Below are 17,163 nucleotides of genomic sequence, written 5' to 3'. Positions count from 1 at the left end.
GTTGGTGCCGAGTCGGGAACGCAGGGTGTCTGAGCGGCCCTGGATCCCCGGGGCCTCGCCCTGCCGCCCGCCCCCCAACATCCCCAGGCTCTAGAGCGACGTGGCTGCTGAGCAGAGGGAAAGAGGTACCACTCCCGCTGGAGGGCGAGGGGACTCTAATCAGCCTGTACTTAGTCGTCAGCGCATCCACGCAGGAGCAAGTTCAACGCGTGTTGCGTGGAAGCAGACAGCAGGAAGTTTCTTTGATCCCCTGAGCCCTCTTGACACACCACTCATTCCTTCACACCCCTGCAGGCAAGACCAGTTTCCCCACAAAGCTCTGAGGGCTGGAGACCTCCCTGCAGCCGGTCAGGAAAGTCCGTCTGCGGATTTTGCACCTGGGGAAACCTCCCGCTCACTCTCAGCAATTCTTTCCCCCAACGTCAAACTGGCATCCTCCCTACGTGGTGATCAAATTCAATCCACAGCTCTAAAAAAAAGTTTACATTCTGCAACCCCGCACCACCACCACATCCCCAAGCAAAAAGGTACCTGTTGTGCTTCTGTTACGCCTGCAACTCTTTGGGGGGTAAGGGGGCGGGAAGGGGATGTAGTGTGGCTGGGTTTGAGGTTTTCCTCCTGTAGGGCTTTTTGCTGGTGAAGAGACCTGTTGTAATTCCAGTCCGACAGTACACTTGAAGCGTTGTGTTTGATCTGTCTCCTTTCTCTTCTGTTTTATCTGAGGTGATAAAATCCAAACGTGCAACTTGAACCAAAAGAGAGAGAGAGAGAGAGAGAGAGAGAGAGAGAGAGTTTTCCTTTTTGTACTGCACATAAGAATGTTAAGCTTACATCTTACTAAGGAAAGCAGAAGCGGCTGTTATCTCTTTAAGAAGTTGTTAATAAACGTTAGACACTTTAAAAGGGGGGAAAAGATACGTATGCTGATATGTTTTTTCTCATATTACATTCAGAGTCAATATGTGCCAAACACTTCAGTTTCGTTAGTTATGAACCAAAAATTCAGATGTTTTTCCTAGATGGTGCAGTTTTCATAACAGCGGGCACTGCTAATCTACAGTAAATTTTAGCTTTGCTTTGAAGATTATGCGAGGAGAGTAAAACCTTTACATTGTAAATATTTCAAACTGTTCTTTTTAACCTATTAATCACCACTTTCTGAATGAGCATTTAATATGCTACCACCTAAACAAACATTTGCTCTCTTTTGTAGCTGGCTCTGTGAAGAATGGGACACCACCCAGCGTTCTCCTCCATCATTAATATTCCCTTCCTGACTTGCTGTTGCAGAGTCTAATTGAAATTCACAAAGATAAAAAGCTTGCCATTTAAAACCTTTCAGCCGGGGAATCTAAACATCTTCTACTTGGTGTGAACACTTTACTTCCTACTGTATTTTCCCATTTTCCATTTCTATGAGTCAATCTTCATTAAGATCTCTATCACTTTGCCATTTACATTATTACTAAATTGTTTGTGTTTTGATAATGGAAGTTGAACAGCTAGTGGTTTCTTCCTGACCTTAACTGATGTGCTCCAACAAAATTTCTCTTTTATGAATGTCACAATTTTTGTAAATATCTTCATAGATTATTTTCATATTTACCACTGTAGCTTTTTTGTCCTGGATTCTAAAACTGAGTTACAGATTTTAGGATTCTTTATCTCAAAATGTATATATATTAGAATGATTTGTTCTAAAAAAATTAGTCTTTCCCTTTAGCACCCTTAATAAATTTGTAATCTCATTGTCGTATGGCCCATTTGCATGGAACTTTACAAAGTTTGTGCTATTTGGGATGATTTTCACCATTTGTTTATTTTTTTAACTCTATGTTTGAACTGTCTATAGATTTGGGTATGCACTTCCTTGAGACACTCAGTAAAAACTAGATTCCAACAATTCATTATAAACCATAATTTTTAGGGGTGCCAGGGTGGCTCAGTCAGTTAAGCATCCGACTTCAGCTAAGGTCATGATCTCGCAGTTTGTGAGTTCCAGCACCCGCCCTTTGCTCATGGCTCAGAGCCTGGATCCTGCTTGGGATTCTGTGTCTCCCTCTATCTCTGTTCCTCCCCCCGCCCCCGGGCACACTCTGTCTCTCTCTTTCAAAAATAAAGATTAAAAAAATAAAATCAAAACTAAATAAACCATAATCTTTAGTTCTTCCCCACAAAATGCTTTGCAATTTTATTGAAATTGGGTAGCTGTGATTTAAACTTCAAAGCACATTAAAGGAAATGGAAATCAGAAAAGCTGATTGCAGGCGGTGGACCTCTACTTCTATTGCTGTATCTTTACTGATATTTCACTGTGTTGCTAGTCCAGCCGAGTATCTCCCAGGATTGTCCCACAAACATCTAATAAATCCAGTCGGATTTTTTTCTCCTCTGTGTGATGGAGCACAGGGAGCTGCCTGCGATTTGAGAGCCAGCCTGGGTCGTGACTAAGCTCCTCCTGCCCACTCCTTTTGGAGCATGTCCTAAGGCAACCAGTCCTCTAGAAGAATTGACGAATAACTGGTTGCCAGTAAATCTAAATTTGTTCCTGCCCAGGCTAGGGCAGTGCAAAACCTTCTGTTTGAATGTGTTTGAATGACCCTCCCATTAAATAGATGGAGAGGTGCGGGTCACTTCTTACATATTCCTCATCTTTAACACCCAAATCTGAAAGAGGATTTCCATGCGAGGAACAAGAATAAAAGAAAGGCAAGGAATTGGGGAGATTCAGGGTTTTTTAAAATTTTTATTTCCTGATACCTTACAACATTGCATAATTTTAAAATTCATTATAAAACTGTGCTCTTGAACAGATATTTTTTAGAGCTTTTCTTTTTAGGGCCCAGCTATACGGACTTGGCACTACTGTTGGAAGGAAGACTACACTGCATGCCCTAGGCAACCCCATAAATATTAAAGTTACGTAAGAGGCGCCTGGGTGGCTCAGTCAGTTAAGCTTCTGGCTTTGGCTTAGGTCATGGTCTCGTGGTTCGTGGCTTTGAGTCCCTCATCAGGCTCTGTGCTGACAGCTAGCTCAGAGCCTGGAGCCTGCTTCAGATTCTGTGTCTCCCTCTCTCTCTGACCCTCCCCTGCTCATGCTGTCTCTCTCTCAAAAAATAAAAAAATAAAGTTCCCTAAGATAACATGTGTACATTATATATAATGCATACATGTATGTTTAATACACACAAATATATGTATACAGATATGCAGATATTTATCTGTAGGAAGATAGATATCTGAACTCATAAAAATAAGCATAAGATTTTAATAAGCATAGCATTTATATAATACATTTCTACAAAATGCATTTAGTCCTACTAACATAATTTAATCAGAATGATTTTTACATACTTTGAAAAAAGTACCAGAAATTCAACAAAAATAGCCTCTCCCTATATATACAAATTTTAAAATATAAGCATATATTCTACGTAACAAATTTATGTACACTTTAGCTACACCTTTCCATCTGAGTCATCCATTTGAATGAGAATATACCTTTGTGAAAAATTGAACTAATGCATAAACCTTCCTGTTTTCCCAGAATTAAATGCTATCCTGGACTTTCCCCAGATTGCTTTACTAATTTCAAAGTTTGTTTGGAGTACTCATCTGTCCTCATATTTACCACATTATCATTAAAAACAAAACAAACAAAAGCTAGAACAAATACCAATTTGGTAGTTCTTAGGTCAAAACCGTGGTTTGATCAAGCTCCATTTTTTTCCCTGTAAGTTGAATTTAGATGAATGGTTCTAATGTGTCCACTAGGCTCTAAGCTTCTAAAAGAAGAAACAGCTGGAAAGGGAGAGTAATGAGACTTATAAACAAGTAATCCCAAAACTACTCCTTACATCAGTGTATTTAGGTCACATATCATTAGAACTATATATATATATATATCATGTTTACTAGCTTAGAGTATGGATTTTACCTTCTTCAAACAGAGTAACTTTGTTTATTAAGTAACTTTGCAGATCCTTATCTAACTTGCAAATCAAATATGTAATGCATTCAGTATATCCTCGTGGTTTCTGAGATTTTAAAAACTACTTACATCAAACACTTATAAAAAGTAATTTCTAAGGAGATCCTTTTGTCTTCTTTTTGTGAAATTATAGATAAAATTTATTTTCAAGTTATCCAACTACTTCCTAAAACAAAGATAACATTCCAGTAACGCAAAACAGAAATATACTGTGCATTTCATGAAACTACATGATTGGCAGCTTTTGCCTCTAAGGCATGTTTTATAAATAAAAATTATCGTAATGAATAATAAAAATAAACCTAAAATATCTTCACTTGTATAACGAAATAGACCCCATTCCAGATATTTTGCATGTACATATTTATTTAATCATCACAAGTTAAGGACTAGTCTTTTGTTATTCCCATTTCACTGATGAGAAATTGAGGCACAGAAAGCTTAATCAGGTGAAGTTCTCCTCCTGGTAGAGTTCAGCAGTACCGTCCATAGTCTTCGTGCTTAACTACTATACTATGTTGTCCTTAAGTTACTACATGACAGCCAAAATTCTAACTTTTTATGTACAATCTCATCATTGCAGACTTGGGCAAGATATTTAACTGTTTACGTGGTGGTGTTATGAAGGCAGTACAAATCTGTGAATAATAGCCAAATACTCAACAAGTCTTGCTGAGTATTAGCAATTTACCAGACACTGTTCTGGGCCACTCTGGTTATAATAATGATTAAGGAATGGCCCCTACCCTCAGAGAGCTTACAGAAAATTGAAAAGCATGAAGTAACATATGTTGTTACTTGCAAACAAATTAGGGACCAAGGCTTACACATATACTCTAAAAACTTACACTATGTTTACTAAGGAGTAACATGCAGCTTAAGAAAAAGAATGCGACGCTGGGACCCTTATGTCTAATTAACAATTTAAAATTTAGTTGTTCCCATATAATAAATAATAAATGGATTATTACTAAGGATGCAAATAAGCATTTTCTACTACACAAAAAAGACACTTAAGAACTCCCAGGACCAGAAAAGTTTAGGTCCAGAATGAAAAAAAAAATGTTTTCTATGATATTTTCTGAATAATACCTGATCAGCCAAAATTATGGCTAATTTTGAAGAAGCTAATAACAATAACAAGAACGAAATCAGAGGATAGAGAGAGTCCAGGACCTATTTGAGCCCATTTACATACATTTCAAGTGGGCTAAGATTGGTCTCAAAAGAAGGATTATTTCAATATCATTATTTTTAGCATCAAAAGTATCCCATCTGAGAGGAAGAGAGAGTATATGAATTGTGAAGAAATAAATGAAAAATATAATCAGGCTATGAGTACTTCATGGTCAGTTATGTAAGAGAAATAGAAACCAATTCCTTCTAAGAAAAAGTGAATAATGCCATGGCAAATTAATTATGGATATCAAGTGATTTTAATAATAATATAGAGATCATTTCTCCTTACTACCGGCCTCTTTGAGTTTGCCAAGGGGACTTGCTCATAGATGCACAATAAATAATTGCTGATTTCTTTGTAGAGTTAAGCACTTTGGAATACAAATTGGGAGACTTGGTACCAGAGTTAAAAATGGCATGACCTTGGGCAGCCGTGGTTGTAATGTATCTACTGAAAAGTGTCAAAGCTCTCTCTCTCTAAAAGCTCACTGTGCATCACAAGTAGACTTTTTTTTTTTCCTCAAAAAGTATCTCCACTGGTGTTCTCTATCTTAGCACCATCCCGCCACCAAAGTCCTGAAAACTGGGAGTCGTTCTAGACTGTTTTTTGTCAACACGCACACGCACACGCACACACACACACACACACACAAAACCACCACCACCGCCGCCACACATATTCTGTTACTGAGAAAATGCTTCCTATCTATTGTCTCCATCCATTCCCTTTATTACCAATTCCATAGCTTTAGCTCCATCCTTACTTGAACTACTGCATTACCAGTAAGCAAGAGCGTGCTAACTGGTTTCTCTCCTCCAATCTCTCCTTTCTTTAGTTTGCTTTCTATAGGGCCAACATGAGTCTTCATAAACCAATTTGATAGTGTCATTCAATCACCTAAAATTTTTTCTTGATAAAAGTATAAGGTGTGAACTCCTTTGCATATCACCACTGATACTGTTTATATCTCCAGCCTACGTTTTTCTTTCTACACACATCTTGTTACACATGTGTGTATACACATATACCCTCCAGAATCAGCATTAATTTTTTTAAATATTTTTTAATGTTCATTTATTTTTGAGAGAGAAAGACAAAGTGCAAGCAGGGGAGGGGCAGAGAGAGAGAGGGAGACACAGAATCTGAAGCAGGCTCCAGGCTCTGAGCTGTCAGCACAGCTGATGCCGGGCTCGAACTCACAGACTGTGAGATCATGACCTGAGCTGAAGTTGTACATGTGATCAACTGAGCCACCCAGGCGCCCCAGCGTTCATTTTTCAACATCACCAAGTCCTCTTTGCTCCCTACAAATGAAAATGTCTGTATTTCTCTCAACTACTAAATCTTGCATTCCTCTATGCTTTTGGTTCCCATTGCTCCTTTCAACTGGAACGCCACTGTCTGCATAGTAATACTTTGGGTCTCAGCCCTATAAACTACTTCTTACCCTTCCAGATAAAATTTTCCACTCCATCCTTTGTACACCTGCTGAACGAAATACAGGCATTTAACATGAAACCTAAAGACTACCCAATTGAACTTATTTACTAACTTTTCTATCTTACCCTATTAGCCTGTGAGCCCTTTTGAAGTAAAGAACCTCATCTCAATTATCTTTACCTACTAAGTGTCTAGCACAGAACTGGGCATATATAATCTCTCAAGAAATTCATGAGGAATCAATGAATGAATGAACAACCAAATGAATAAATAAGAGCATACATGAGCATCTGTGCCTTCATATGGATATGAGAACCATAGTACTTTCTTCCAAGGAAATGAGATGCAGTAGAAAATAGCAGTTATAGTTAAGAACCCCGATTCTGGTGCTAAACACTTAGGTTCAAATCCTAGTCAATTACTTACTATACAACCTTGGATTAATTCCTTAGCTTTGTTATGCCTTAGTTTTCTTACCTGTGGAGTAAAAGTAATTGTGAGTCCACCTCACAAGATCTTTGTGAGTACTCTGAGTTGATACTAGCACACAGGACAACATCTGGATCATAGACAGTACTACACAGTGTTTGCCGATATTACTGAAGTATTTAAAAGCTGTTAGTTCACCGCCTCGACATTTAGTAGAGATGAGATGCTATTAAATTTATTGAATCTTCTGACTCTCTTCCCATCTGCTCTTTTCCAGTGATATTCACATGCCCACCTTTGCAGAGAAGTCAGTCAGAACCCTCCTCGTACCCCTACATTCTCTTATGGTGGGTTATTTCCTCATGAATGCATTGTTTCCCTCATTCTCTCTCTCTCTCTCTCTCTCTCTCTCTCTCTCTCCCTTGCTGTTTTTTTTTCTCATCCTCTTTTTAGTATACCGTGCCCTCCTTTTCATTCCGGCTTGGCCTGTACTTCTTCCTTTTATTAGTTCTCTATCTTTCCCTTTTCCTCTCCCATTCTCAATAATATTCATACCCAGCATAAGTCAGCATTTGTGTGCACACTTGTCTTCTGGCATATGGAAGAAGGTGTGTTACAAGAGTAGATACAGAAGAGAAAATGGCTATTTAGGCATAGAAATGTGAATGTTTGTGCAGCAAAGGCATGGGCATCCCTGTCTTTCTGTGTGTACATCTTTGTGTAAGTCATGTATCAAATCTGCTTGAGTGTACTTTATTGATTTGCTATATGAATTGAATAAAATAGTCAAGTGACTTTATCTTTTGAATTGGCTACTGGATTGCCTGCAACAAAGAAATCGCTACATGTTGCGTCTTCCGTTTAAAAGAGATCCACGTCTGTCATATGCAGAGAGCCATAGTAGTAGTCAGCATAGAAACTTCCTGCTATCCTGCTAGCCATACCCTAGGTTAAAATATGGTTACAAGATGCTCATGCTTTTTGTGTATGTGTAACTTCTAGGTATCTAGTATCCTTATGCTACTCATTTGGAAGCAAGAAATAAGGGAACTCTGCATTATGAGTTTGGAGATAACAAATTAATACTTAAAGGATTTTTTTTGGAAGAGAGGTATTTTCAAAGAGACTTATGACAGATATTAGTACCATCCAGAAAATAGTGTCATTTTGCAGCCTAGGTGTATGAACAGATTGAATTATTTTACTCTCCGTGAAATTACAGGTGACAATGAAACTTGCTCCTGTGATCAATGAAAGGAAAGAGACATGGCCATTTCTAGCAGGCTGAATGACCCAGTGTCAGATTCACCGTGCCGCCTCCTGCCGCACTGTCTGCTTGCGCCCAGTGAGAACTCTACATGGTGATCACTCAGTGGGACCTTGAGTGAGGACAGTGATTGGAGGTCCTTGCTAACCTGTATTGGATTATAGCATGAATTGCAAATAAATATTTGTTTTAAGTCTCTAAAATTTGGGCTGATATTTAATCACAAAATAACTTGATCTATGTGACTTCTGAAAGATGGAAAGGAAGTTTTGTTGTGTGTCTTTTTTCTTCTTAATTGTTCATTTATTTATTTTGAGAGAAAGAAAGAGAGAGTGAGAGAGAGAAAGAGAATCCCAAGAAGACTCCATGCTGTCAGTGCAGAGATTGATCTGGGGTTTGATCCCATGAACCATGAGATCATGACCTGATCCTAAACCAACTGAGCAACCCAGGTGCCCCTATGTATCTTTTTAAAATACCAACTATGGAATGATGGAGTGGCACATAAAATATTTTTTGGCAGAGGAGACTTTCTTAAAGATTTTGAAATCACAGCATATAAATGGTGGCGTGCCTAAGTCTGAGCCACTTGATCTTTGGGAATATCTGTGCTTTGTTTCCATCGCTTAATGGTCCTTTGCTTGCTTTCTGTATGTAAGCACCCAGAAGGATTGAGGCAAAGTCTGAGATTATTTTTGGCAAGAAGTTCTGAATCTCTATTTCATTATCCCCACAGTGGCCAGACATTGACAGTGGTGGCAATGGGGTTGGGGCTGGGGGTACAGGAGCAGGGGTGGTATTCATTAAATTCCAACAGGAACTCCCATTGCCAAACATCCAATGGTCCTAGAAATGTAATGGAAAAATAATTTAAAAACGAGAGAGAACGGGTAAAAAAAGGCCCTAACTGGATCAGCAGGTGCTAGATGTTAAAGTTGAAGAGAGATGGATAAAAAGACGGGTTCTGAATAGAAATTCATGTTAGGAATATATCTCCCTATCTCTGCTCCATAAAGAAAAACAAAAGAAATGGACTCGGGCATAAATATAGAGTGTGCAAATTTTAAAGCCATTTACAGAGATTTCTTTCGACAAGGTAGAAAAGGCCATTTAGTCATGGATTTTAATATGAATCATGCAGTTGTTATTACACAACTCACTGGACCAAAAATTTCTAGGTTCAAATTGCTTTTAGCTAGTCAATCAACATCATTCAAATACAAGCCATTGTAACAATTTAACATTCAAATTGTGAGAAGAAAACTATATAAGCTTTTGAGGGACTAGAAAGTATGATCTGTCTCTTTTTTTTTTTTATCCCTTACCATTCTTCTCAAATTGTAGGTGTTTAATAAGTGTTAATAGAAGAATAAATGAGTGGATAAGTAATTGAGTAAAGTAATAAACTAATGCAAGGATGCGTCAGAGTTCACAAATGTTGCTCACGGTAGCTCATGTTCTCCCCTTACTCATGTTGACATTCCACCCAGGCCTCTATACAGTGGTCTGAGTGATCTTTCCAAAACAGAGACCTGTTCATGTCACTGCATAACTTATAATCCTTCAGGTATTTCCTATTTTTTGTAAGTCAAGACCAAGATCCTTATGATGACCTTTGTCCTGAATGCCTTGACTCCTGTCTTGCCTTGAACCCTTGTTTTCTCTGCTCCATAAACACCAGCCTTTCAGTTCTGGAATGTGCTTCGCTTTTTATTGTCTATTTTTCTCCCACGATAAGGCATCGTAGCACATGTTCTCTCTGCTGTAAAGCTCCTGCCCCTCTACACACCTGTTCCTAAAAATTAGGAAGCACTTACTCAAGAAGCCTCCCTGACATAGCCCCTAGCCACCAGTCTCCATTAGATTCCTTTATGATATGTACTTTATGTTGGGGAATTTGTCTCTGTCCTTCATGTCTCTGTTCACCATTGTGTGTGATTATTTAATTAACATCTGTTAATAAACTCTGCTATATGTTATAGGAGTTCAGAGACCATGCTTAATTTTACTTAACATTGTATCCCCTGCAGTTAATGCACTACCTTACTTAGAGTAAGCACTCAATAAATAGCTGCTGGGGGAGGGGGGGGAAGAAGGAATAAATGAATATATAACAAACATAAGATTAGATGTATAATATTACTTTCAAAATATTTTGTATCCCTGAAATAAATACTGCAAGCTAGTCACTTGGATTGTTGCCACATTCATAGAGGCTGTGGAGAACTAATGGCTGAAGACCGTGTCGTGAGAAATGAGAAGAAGGTACATGTTATTGATAACAAGTTGCTGGAAAGTAGTTTGATCAAGGTATACCAGCAAAAGGAAATAAAAAAGTTAACAATGTATTGGTTCACAAAAAGGAAGGTTGTTTCTGCTTATCCAGTGGTATTTGGTAATGATAGAGGTCAATGGATTCTTGACTTCAAAGGATAAGACCATATATATGTATTTTCCAGTGTTCAAAAATAGAGAGTTCCAATAAACCTTCCATTAGTATTCTCTGCCTAGAATGGGATAATGCATTCTTATTTAGCTGGGATCCAGGACTAATTAACAGACCCATATGAACCATGTGGATAGAAGATCAACAAGTATTCTATAAGGTCTTTGTCATGAAGGATTTGCAGTGGATGAACTATAAGATGGTTTTTATCACTTATATATTCTTATTTTATAAAAATTCTCCTTATCTGCTGAGAGGCTAATTTCCCTAGGTATTTTGTTACAAATGATAATTATTTTTTTGTATCAATTACTACTATACCCTACGCTCTTGAGTCAAATGAACTGTTCATCTGTTTTTTATCCCTATAATCCAACTGTATGTTCAGAGAAATGTATTCTACTTAAATACATAACTAAAGGAATATTTACATATTTGTATATATACACATCATAGAGTGATAAATACTATGTAATTATTATAATACTAGTCAGTTAAGACAAAAGTCAGTAAATAGCAGCCGCACAAATCTGTTTGCCACCTGCTTTTGTATACAAAAGTGTGTGGGTCATAGCCATGCACATATATTTATGTGTTCTCTAATGGCTCCTTGTGCTCCAATGGCAGAACCCAGTAGTTGCAACAGAGTCCATGTGGCCCACAAAGCCTGAAACATTTCTATCTGATCCTTTAAGACAAAAAATTTGCCAGCCTCTGAATTAAGTGTAAGAGTTGCACACTGAGTTGCATAACAAGGTTGTTCTTTTATATCTTCCTTCAACAATTACTATATGAAAGTCTTCTTTCTAGCTCCTATGGGAATACTATTCAACTGGTATCAAAAAATGACTTGTATAATTAAGCAGTTATTTTTTTGTTTTTCAAAAGAAGAATTGAAAACTATTTTTATGTATATTTTATAAAATGTAAAGCACTATGGTAGGTCTTATTTTAAATTAAAAACAGAAAAAACTTCTCTCTCTCAAAACAGAAAAAAAAACATGAGGCGCCTGGGTGGCTCAGTCAGTTAAGCGATCAACTTTAGCTCAGGTCAGATCTCACAGTTTGTGGGTTCGAGCCCCGTGTCAGGCTCTGCGCAGACAGCTCAGAGCCTGGAGCCTGCTTCTGATTCTGTGTCTCCCTCTCTCTCTGCCCCTCCCCCACTCATGCTCTGTCTCTCTCTCTCTCTCAAAAATAAATAAACATTAAAAAAAAAAAAACAGAGGCACGTGGGTTAAGCATTCGACTTCGGCTCAGGTCATGATCTCATGGTCCTGAGTTAGAGCCCCGCATAGAACTCCATGCTGACAGCTCAGAGCCTGGAACCTGCTTCAGATCCTGTATCTCCCTCTCTGTTCCTCCCCTGCTTTCACTCTGTCTCTTTTTCTCTCTCAAAAGTAGATAAAGATTTTTTTTTAATTTTTGAAAAACCAGAATCACCACCTCTTTAAGAAACAGTTTGATGAAAGAATGTGTGATTTGTACCAAAATCTAAAATAAAAGGTCTGTATATATCCTCTATATTGGTGCATGCCCTTCCTCTGTATGCCCATACCATCCTCTGCTCAAATCATCACACTATATTGGCAAAATATGTTCATCCATCTCCCCAAATGGAATGTGAACTCTTTGAGGACAGAAGCTAATGATTTATTCCTGTGTCCCCTTCTGTATAGCACAGTAATGAGTTCTCAATAAAAATTTGTTGAAAGAATGGATAAATGGATATGTGGATAGATAACTAGGTCAAATAAACATTGATATTCTGCATGATTATACCAGCCATCGGTCATAAGATCTCAAAGCAAGTTGGCCTGAAGAGGTGAAAAAAATATGTTTTGTGCAGATAAACATTTTCCTACCTGATAATTCTGTGCATTGTTACCTACACTCCACACAGGAATTTCCTGGTGTTTTAGCACAGTTTTTCTTTTGTCACAGAATTGTCCTAAAATATTTCTACTATTTAACTTACAAAATGCAATCAATTGAACAATAACCACCATTCATATCAATTTAAGTTTTACCAAAGTGTCTGAATCCAGAGATAAAGCTAATATGAAATAAATAAGAACATACATATTGAATTCTTTATTCAGGTATCATTTCTTGCCAATCATCAAGCAATTGATTCTTTTCAAAATCAAATTCTCGTATGCCGGTCTTTCTACAGGTTAACATGAACTCTTGAGCTTTAACTTTTCTACTATTATTTGGTAGAAGTTATAGATATCTAAATAAAACATGGAGGTAGCAATGGAGACAGTGAGAGATTTCCTTCAAATATACAGTAATAACTACATGAAAATATTGGTGTGATGGCCTAACTATAATTAACATAGACAAAAATTAAGAATACACAGCACTTTGGGAAAAAAGCAAGGAAGTGTTATTTTGTTTCTGTAAAATTTTTGTAGGTCATTTAACTGCTCCCAGAAATGCATCCCACCCATATCCCAAGGATATGATCTAAGATAACTATAGAAATATAATGTAGAATGTCCTGGAACCAGAATTTGATGACCAGACCTCAAGTCAACCTTCTTGGGGTTCCATTCTTATCTGTCCTTATAGCTGTATTAGGTAATAAAGTTATTCAGTCAAGATTAATTCTTCAGTTGAGATTAATTCCCAAACAATACTTGGTTCTGGTAAGCAAGATCCCACTTTATTATATCACATCTGACTCTAGCTTCGGATCCCTCTTTAATATCCCCTCTCTTTAAAGGATCAGTTACCATTTTGTTCTTCCTTATCCTCTTGGACCTCAAACCACAATCTTGAATTTTGTGTCTCCCTAGCTCTGTTTCTATTTTTTATTTGTTTGTTTGTTCTGTTCCTTTGCCTGTTTATAGGGTTTATTTAATGGTGAAAAAGGGTCTTGTCCATAAAATGGCACAATCCTACAAAAGGCTGACAAAGTTTAATAGATGAAGAAGAACACTGGCTTTAGAGAATCATAGACTCAAGTGTTGCTAGAGACCTGAAATGTCCCCTATACCTCTTCTACTAACCTCCTCTATGTAGAAATGTGTCTGATCTATAAGGCTAAATAACTTCAAATTCCTTTGATTTAATTTATTAAGTCACTGAGGACATTATTGAAGAATCGTCTCACCGGCTAGTTTGCTCGTTTTGTTTTCTGGGTGTAATTAACTTTAAATATTGCGGTATAAGTAGTATGACTTGTGTGTATGGACAAATTAAATTTAACTAAAACTCTAGAGAGAGTTAATTAGCCTAAGAAATGTCTCACTATCAATCAACCCCTTTGGGTTAATTAATTTACATGAGACTTATAGGAAATAACTTTTTGTTGGTGATAGTAACGGGATTTGAGATATATGAGAAGTAAAAAGGAGTTTAAGATCCTTACATGAGTAAAGTATGAAAAGATCGAGCTCAGTAACAATGTCCAGAGTGAAACACTCCATTTCTAGGACCTTTTACCAGAGACATTTTGCCACTGGTTCCAGTCACCAAGTCTGCATATTCTGCCATTAGAACCATTTGTCCCTTACTCAGAGTGAGTTTTTTTCATGGGTGATGCTCATCTGTGAACCTGAGGGCAAAAGAATAAACCTTTAATTAAGCTTAAAAAGTTCTGTGATTATATCTCCTTGTAATGAATGTCGTCTATAGAGCAGGCAGATTTTTGTCTAAGATTTGTTTTCAGTGTGACTTAGCATCTGTTAGGTCACAGGGTAGGGACTGCCTGTAACCAGAGGTGGTCACTGATGTTTACCAAGAAAACCTGACTTTCACTGAAGGACCGAATTGGTTTGGCACAATTTGGAACTGTTCAAAGGAACTATAGAGTTTGAAAATGAGAAAACAAGGAATGAGCAGCTGGTGTTGAAGAAAATGTTGCCAGGGCTTTATAGTTGGCATAAGGCTAAAGGTAGCAATGGTGACACAAGTTGGCTGCAGTGGGTACAAAAAGGGAAGGCTTAATCACCTCTGAGCCGAGGCTCTTAAATTTGGACAGGGCTTCCCTGGGGAAAGAAACTTATAAGTAGGAGAGTTTGGGGCAGCGAAAGTGTTTTATTTCTAGAACACTTGCAGCTAATATGGAAAGGAACTCTTGAGCATGGTTGTTGGTACATAAGTCACAGCCAAAGATATTCTAAGTCTTAGTATTTTTCCCCAAAGAAAGCTCACCATGGCACATGCTAGCATGAGTAAGATTGAAATTGAAAGATCACAGATTTATAGCCACAAATCAGAGCTCAAGAAAATGATGAAAAGTTAGTAAGACTAAGCTGCTGGCCAAGAAACTAGTTGATACTATTAGATTCTCTAGTTGGGGGAGGTCATGATTAATGAGTTAATAACCAGGATTCGGAAGGTGAGAACACTTCAGGAGCAGAAAACCATACAGAGTTTCAAACCATCTGACCCTGAGAAGGTCTACATTGTCCCCATGTGCAGATTGACATTTATATCAGAGTCTATTCGGAGAAGATTAATGTTCAGGTCACTCTTTCCCTTCACTTTCCATCATCTTTTTGTCAAAAAAGCAGCAAATAAACTTAGGAATGTTTCTGGTTTTTGTTGTTGTTGTTTTATTTTGGGTTTTTTTTTGTTTTTTTTTTTCTATTTGGCCAGAACTCTGGCTGCCACCACTGCCTGCCAGGGAAGGAAAGATAAACTGTGATTTTATTTTCTTCCATTACTTTTCACAAGAATTCTAGCATACTTCATATGGTAGATGTAAGGTTTATACACAACCCTTTTTCAAATTAAAATAAATGATCTTTAGTCACCTTTTAGGAATTTGGTCAAAAACTTAGTTTATTCCTCATTTATAAATCATCAAAATAAAAAATAAATATAAATTGACCCAAAGTTTGTGAAGTACCTGGGTTCCATGTTTACTAAGGAATCTGACTGTATAGCACAGGACATTTCAGCTTAATGCCTGGGTAGTTAAAAAACAAGCAGTTAACTCATAAAGCCATCAGATAAAGAACTTTTTTTTTTTTACATTTATTCATTTTTGAGAAAGAGATAGAGTATGGGTGGGGAAGGAGCAAGGGGCAGGTACAGAATCGGAAGCAGGCTGCAGGCTCTCAGCTGTCAGCACAGAGCCTGATGTGGAACTTGAACCCATGAGTGATGAGATCATGACCTGAGCTGAAGTCAGACGCTTAACTGACTGAGCCACCCAGGCGCCCCTATAAGGAACTTTTCTATTTGAATTTGCCTAACCTCTCAATCAGCTTCATCCAGCAGCAATATAGTGTTAAAAGAAAGAGAGAAACAGAAATAGTGAAATGGAGCTCCTTAGCTATTTTACTATGGAGCCAAATTCCCCATTTTTACTAAAAAAATTGCTATTTTACACTTAGTGAGCTTCAACACTGTGCATGAAATTATATGAAGAATTTTATATGTAGTGTCTCACCAGCTTCTTGTAATAACTCTCTTAGATAGTAGCTCTGCCTTAAAGATCAGGAAAATAAGTTTCAACCTGGTTAAGCTATTCATTCACGGTGACAGAGCCACTCAGATCTGTATTATAACTTCATAAGCCCCAGGTTGTTTTGCCTTTGGGACCCCATCCTCTATAAAAAAATAAATAGATAGATAAATAAAAAAATAGATAAATGGATAAATATCATAAAATAAAAGCAATATTTTGTTAATTGCCTAACTATAAAGACTTGTTAATCCAGGCTAGGTCTGCTTTTATTTATGTTTTTAAGATAAACTAAAATCAGGGCACCTGGGTGGCTGAGTCAGTTAAGTATCCAACTTTGGCTCAAGTCATGATTTCATAATTTGTGGGTTTGAGCCCTGCTTTGGGCTCTGTGCTGACAGCTCAGAGCCTGGGGAGCCTGCTTCAGATTCTGTCCCCCTGTCTCTCTCTGCCACTCCTTTGCTCGTGCTCTGTGTGTGTCTCTCTCAAAAATAAATAAATGCTAAAAACTTAGGAGAACTAAAAATCAAAACATTTTGTGGTCGCTATAAGTAAATAAATAAATAAATAAATAAATAAATAAATAAATAAATTTTTAAAAAGCATGGGCTCAAGTACCATACCTACTGTGCATAGGAGGTATGTTGGCCATGCAGACACAGGATTCAAACTCAGTCCTATGAAGTGAATTCAGAAGCCATGTTTTTCCACTCACTGCTCTCATTTTGACCATCAAATCACCAATCTCACATTTTCCCCCACATCTCCCAAATTAAAAAAAAATAATAATGTAACAACCTATCTCCCTGAATTCAATGATTTTTTTAGAACTCTGGTTTCTTTGTTTCCAAGACATAACACTCCAGAATTAATTCAAGAATTTACAAAGAAAGTTGTCACAGTGTTTGCAATGCTGCAAAGTGAAAGCAAATGTTTTGTTCATAATCATTTGAACTCTTAAAGCCATAAAGAACAAAGATGCCTAACC

General features: G+C 37.5%; 1 long non-coding RNA gene across 2 annotated transcripts in view; it reads left to right on the top strand.

Moving 5' to 3' along the window:
• The window catches only part of LOC115298061, a 9,242-nt gene extending 732 nt beyond the window's left edge, over nucleotides 1-8,510 (top strand). The window contains exons 1-4 of one of the 2 annotated variants that reach the window (XR_003911585.1): nucleotides 7-125; nucleotides 295-527; nucleotides 7,318-7,387; nucleotides 8,263-8,510. This is a non-coding gene — a long non-coding RNA (uncharacterized LOC115298061). Of the gene's footprint in view, nucleotides 1-6; nucleotides 126-294; nucleotides 528-7,317; nucleotides 7,388-8,262 lie in introns of those variants that run through there. The other variant, XR_003911586.1, reaches the window with a different exon arrangement.
• Nucleotides 8,511-17,163: the final 8,653 nt, after the last annotated feature.

This window comes from Suricata suricatta, chromosome 1 (assembly GCF_006229205.1).
Source record: "Suricata suricatta isolate VVHF042 chromosome 1, meerkat_22Aug2017_6uvM2_HiC, whole genome shotgun sequence".
Lineage (NCBI taxonomy): Eukaryota > Metazoa > Chordata > Mammalia > Carnivora > Herpestidae > Suricata > Suricata suricatta.
The sequence above is the reverse complement of the archived record's forward strand: the minus strand, read 5'-3'. Positions and strand labels throughout refer to the sequence as shown.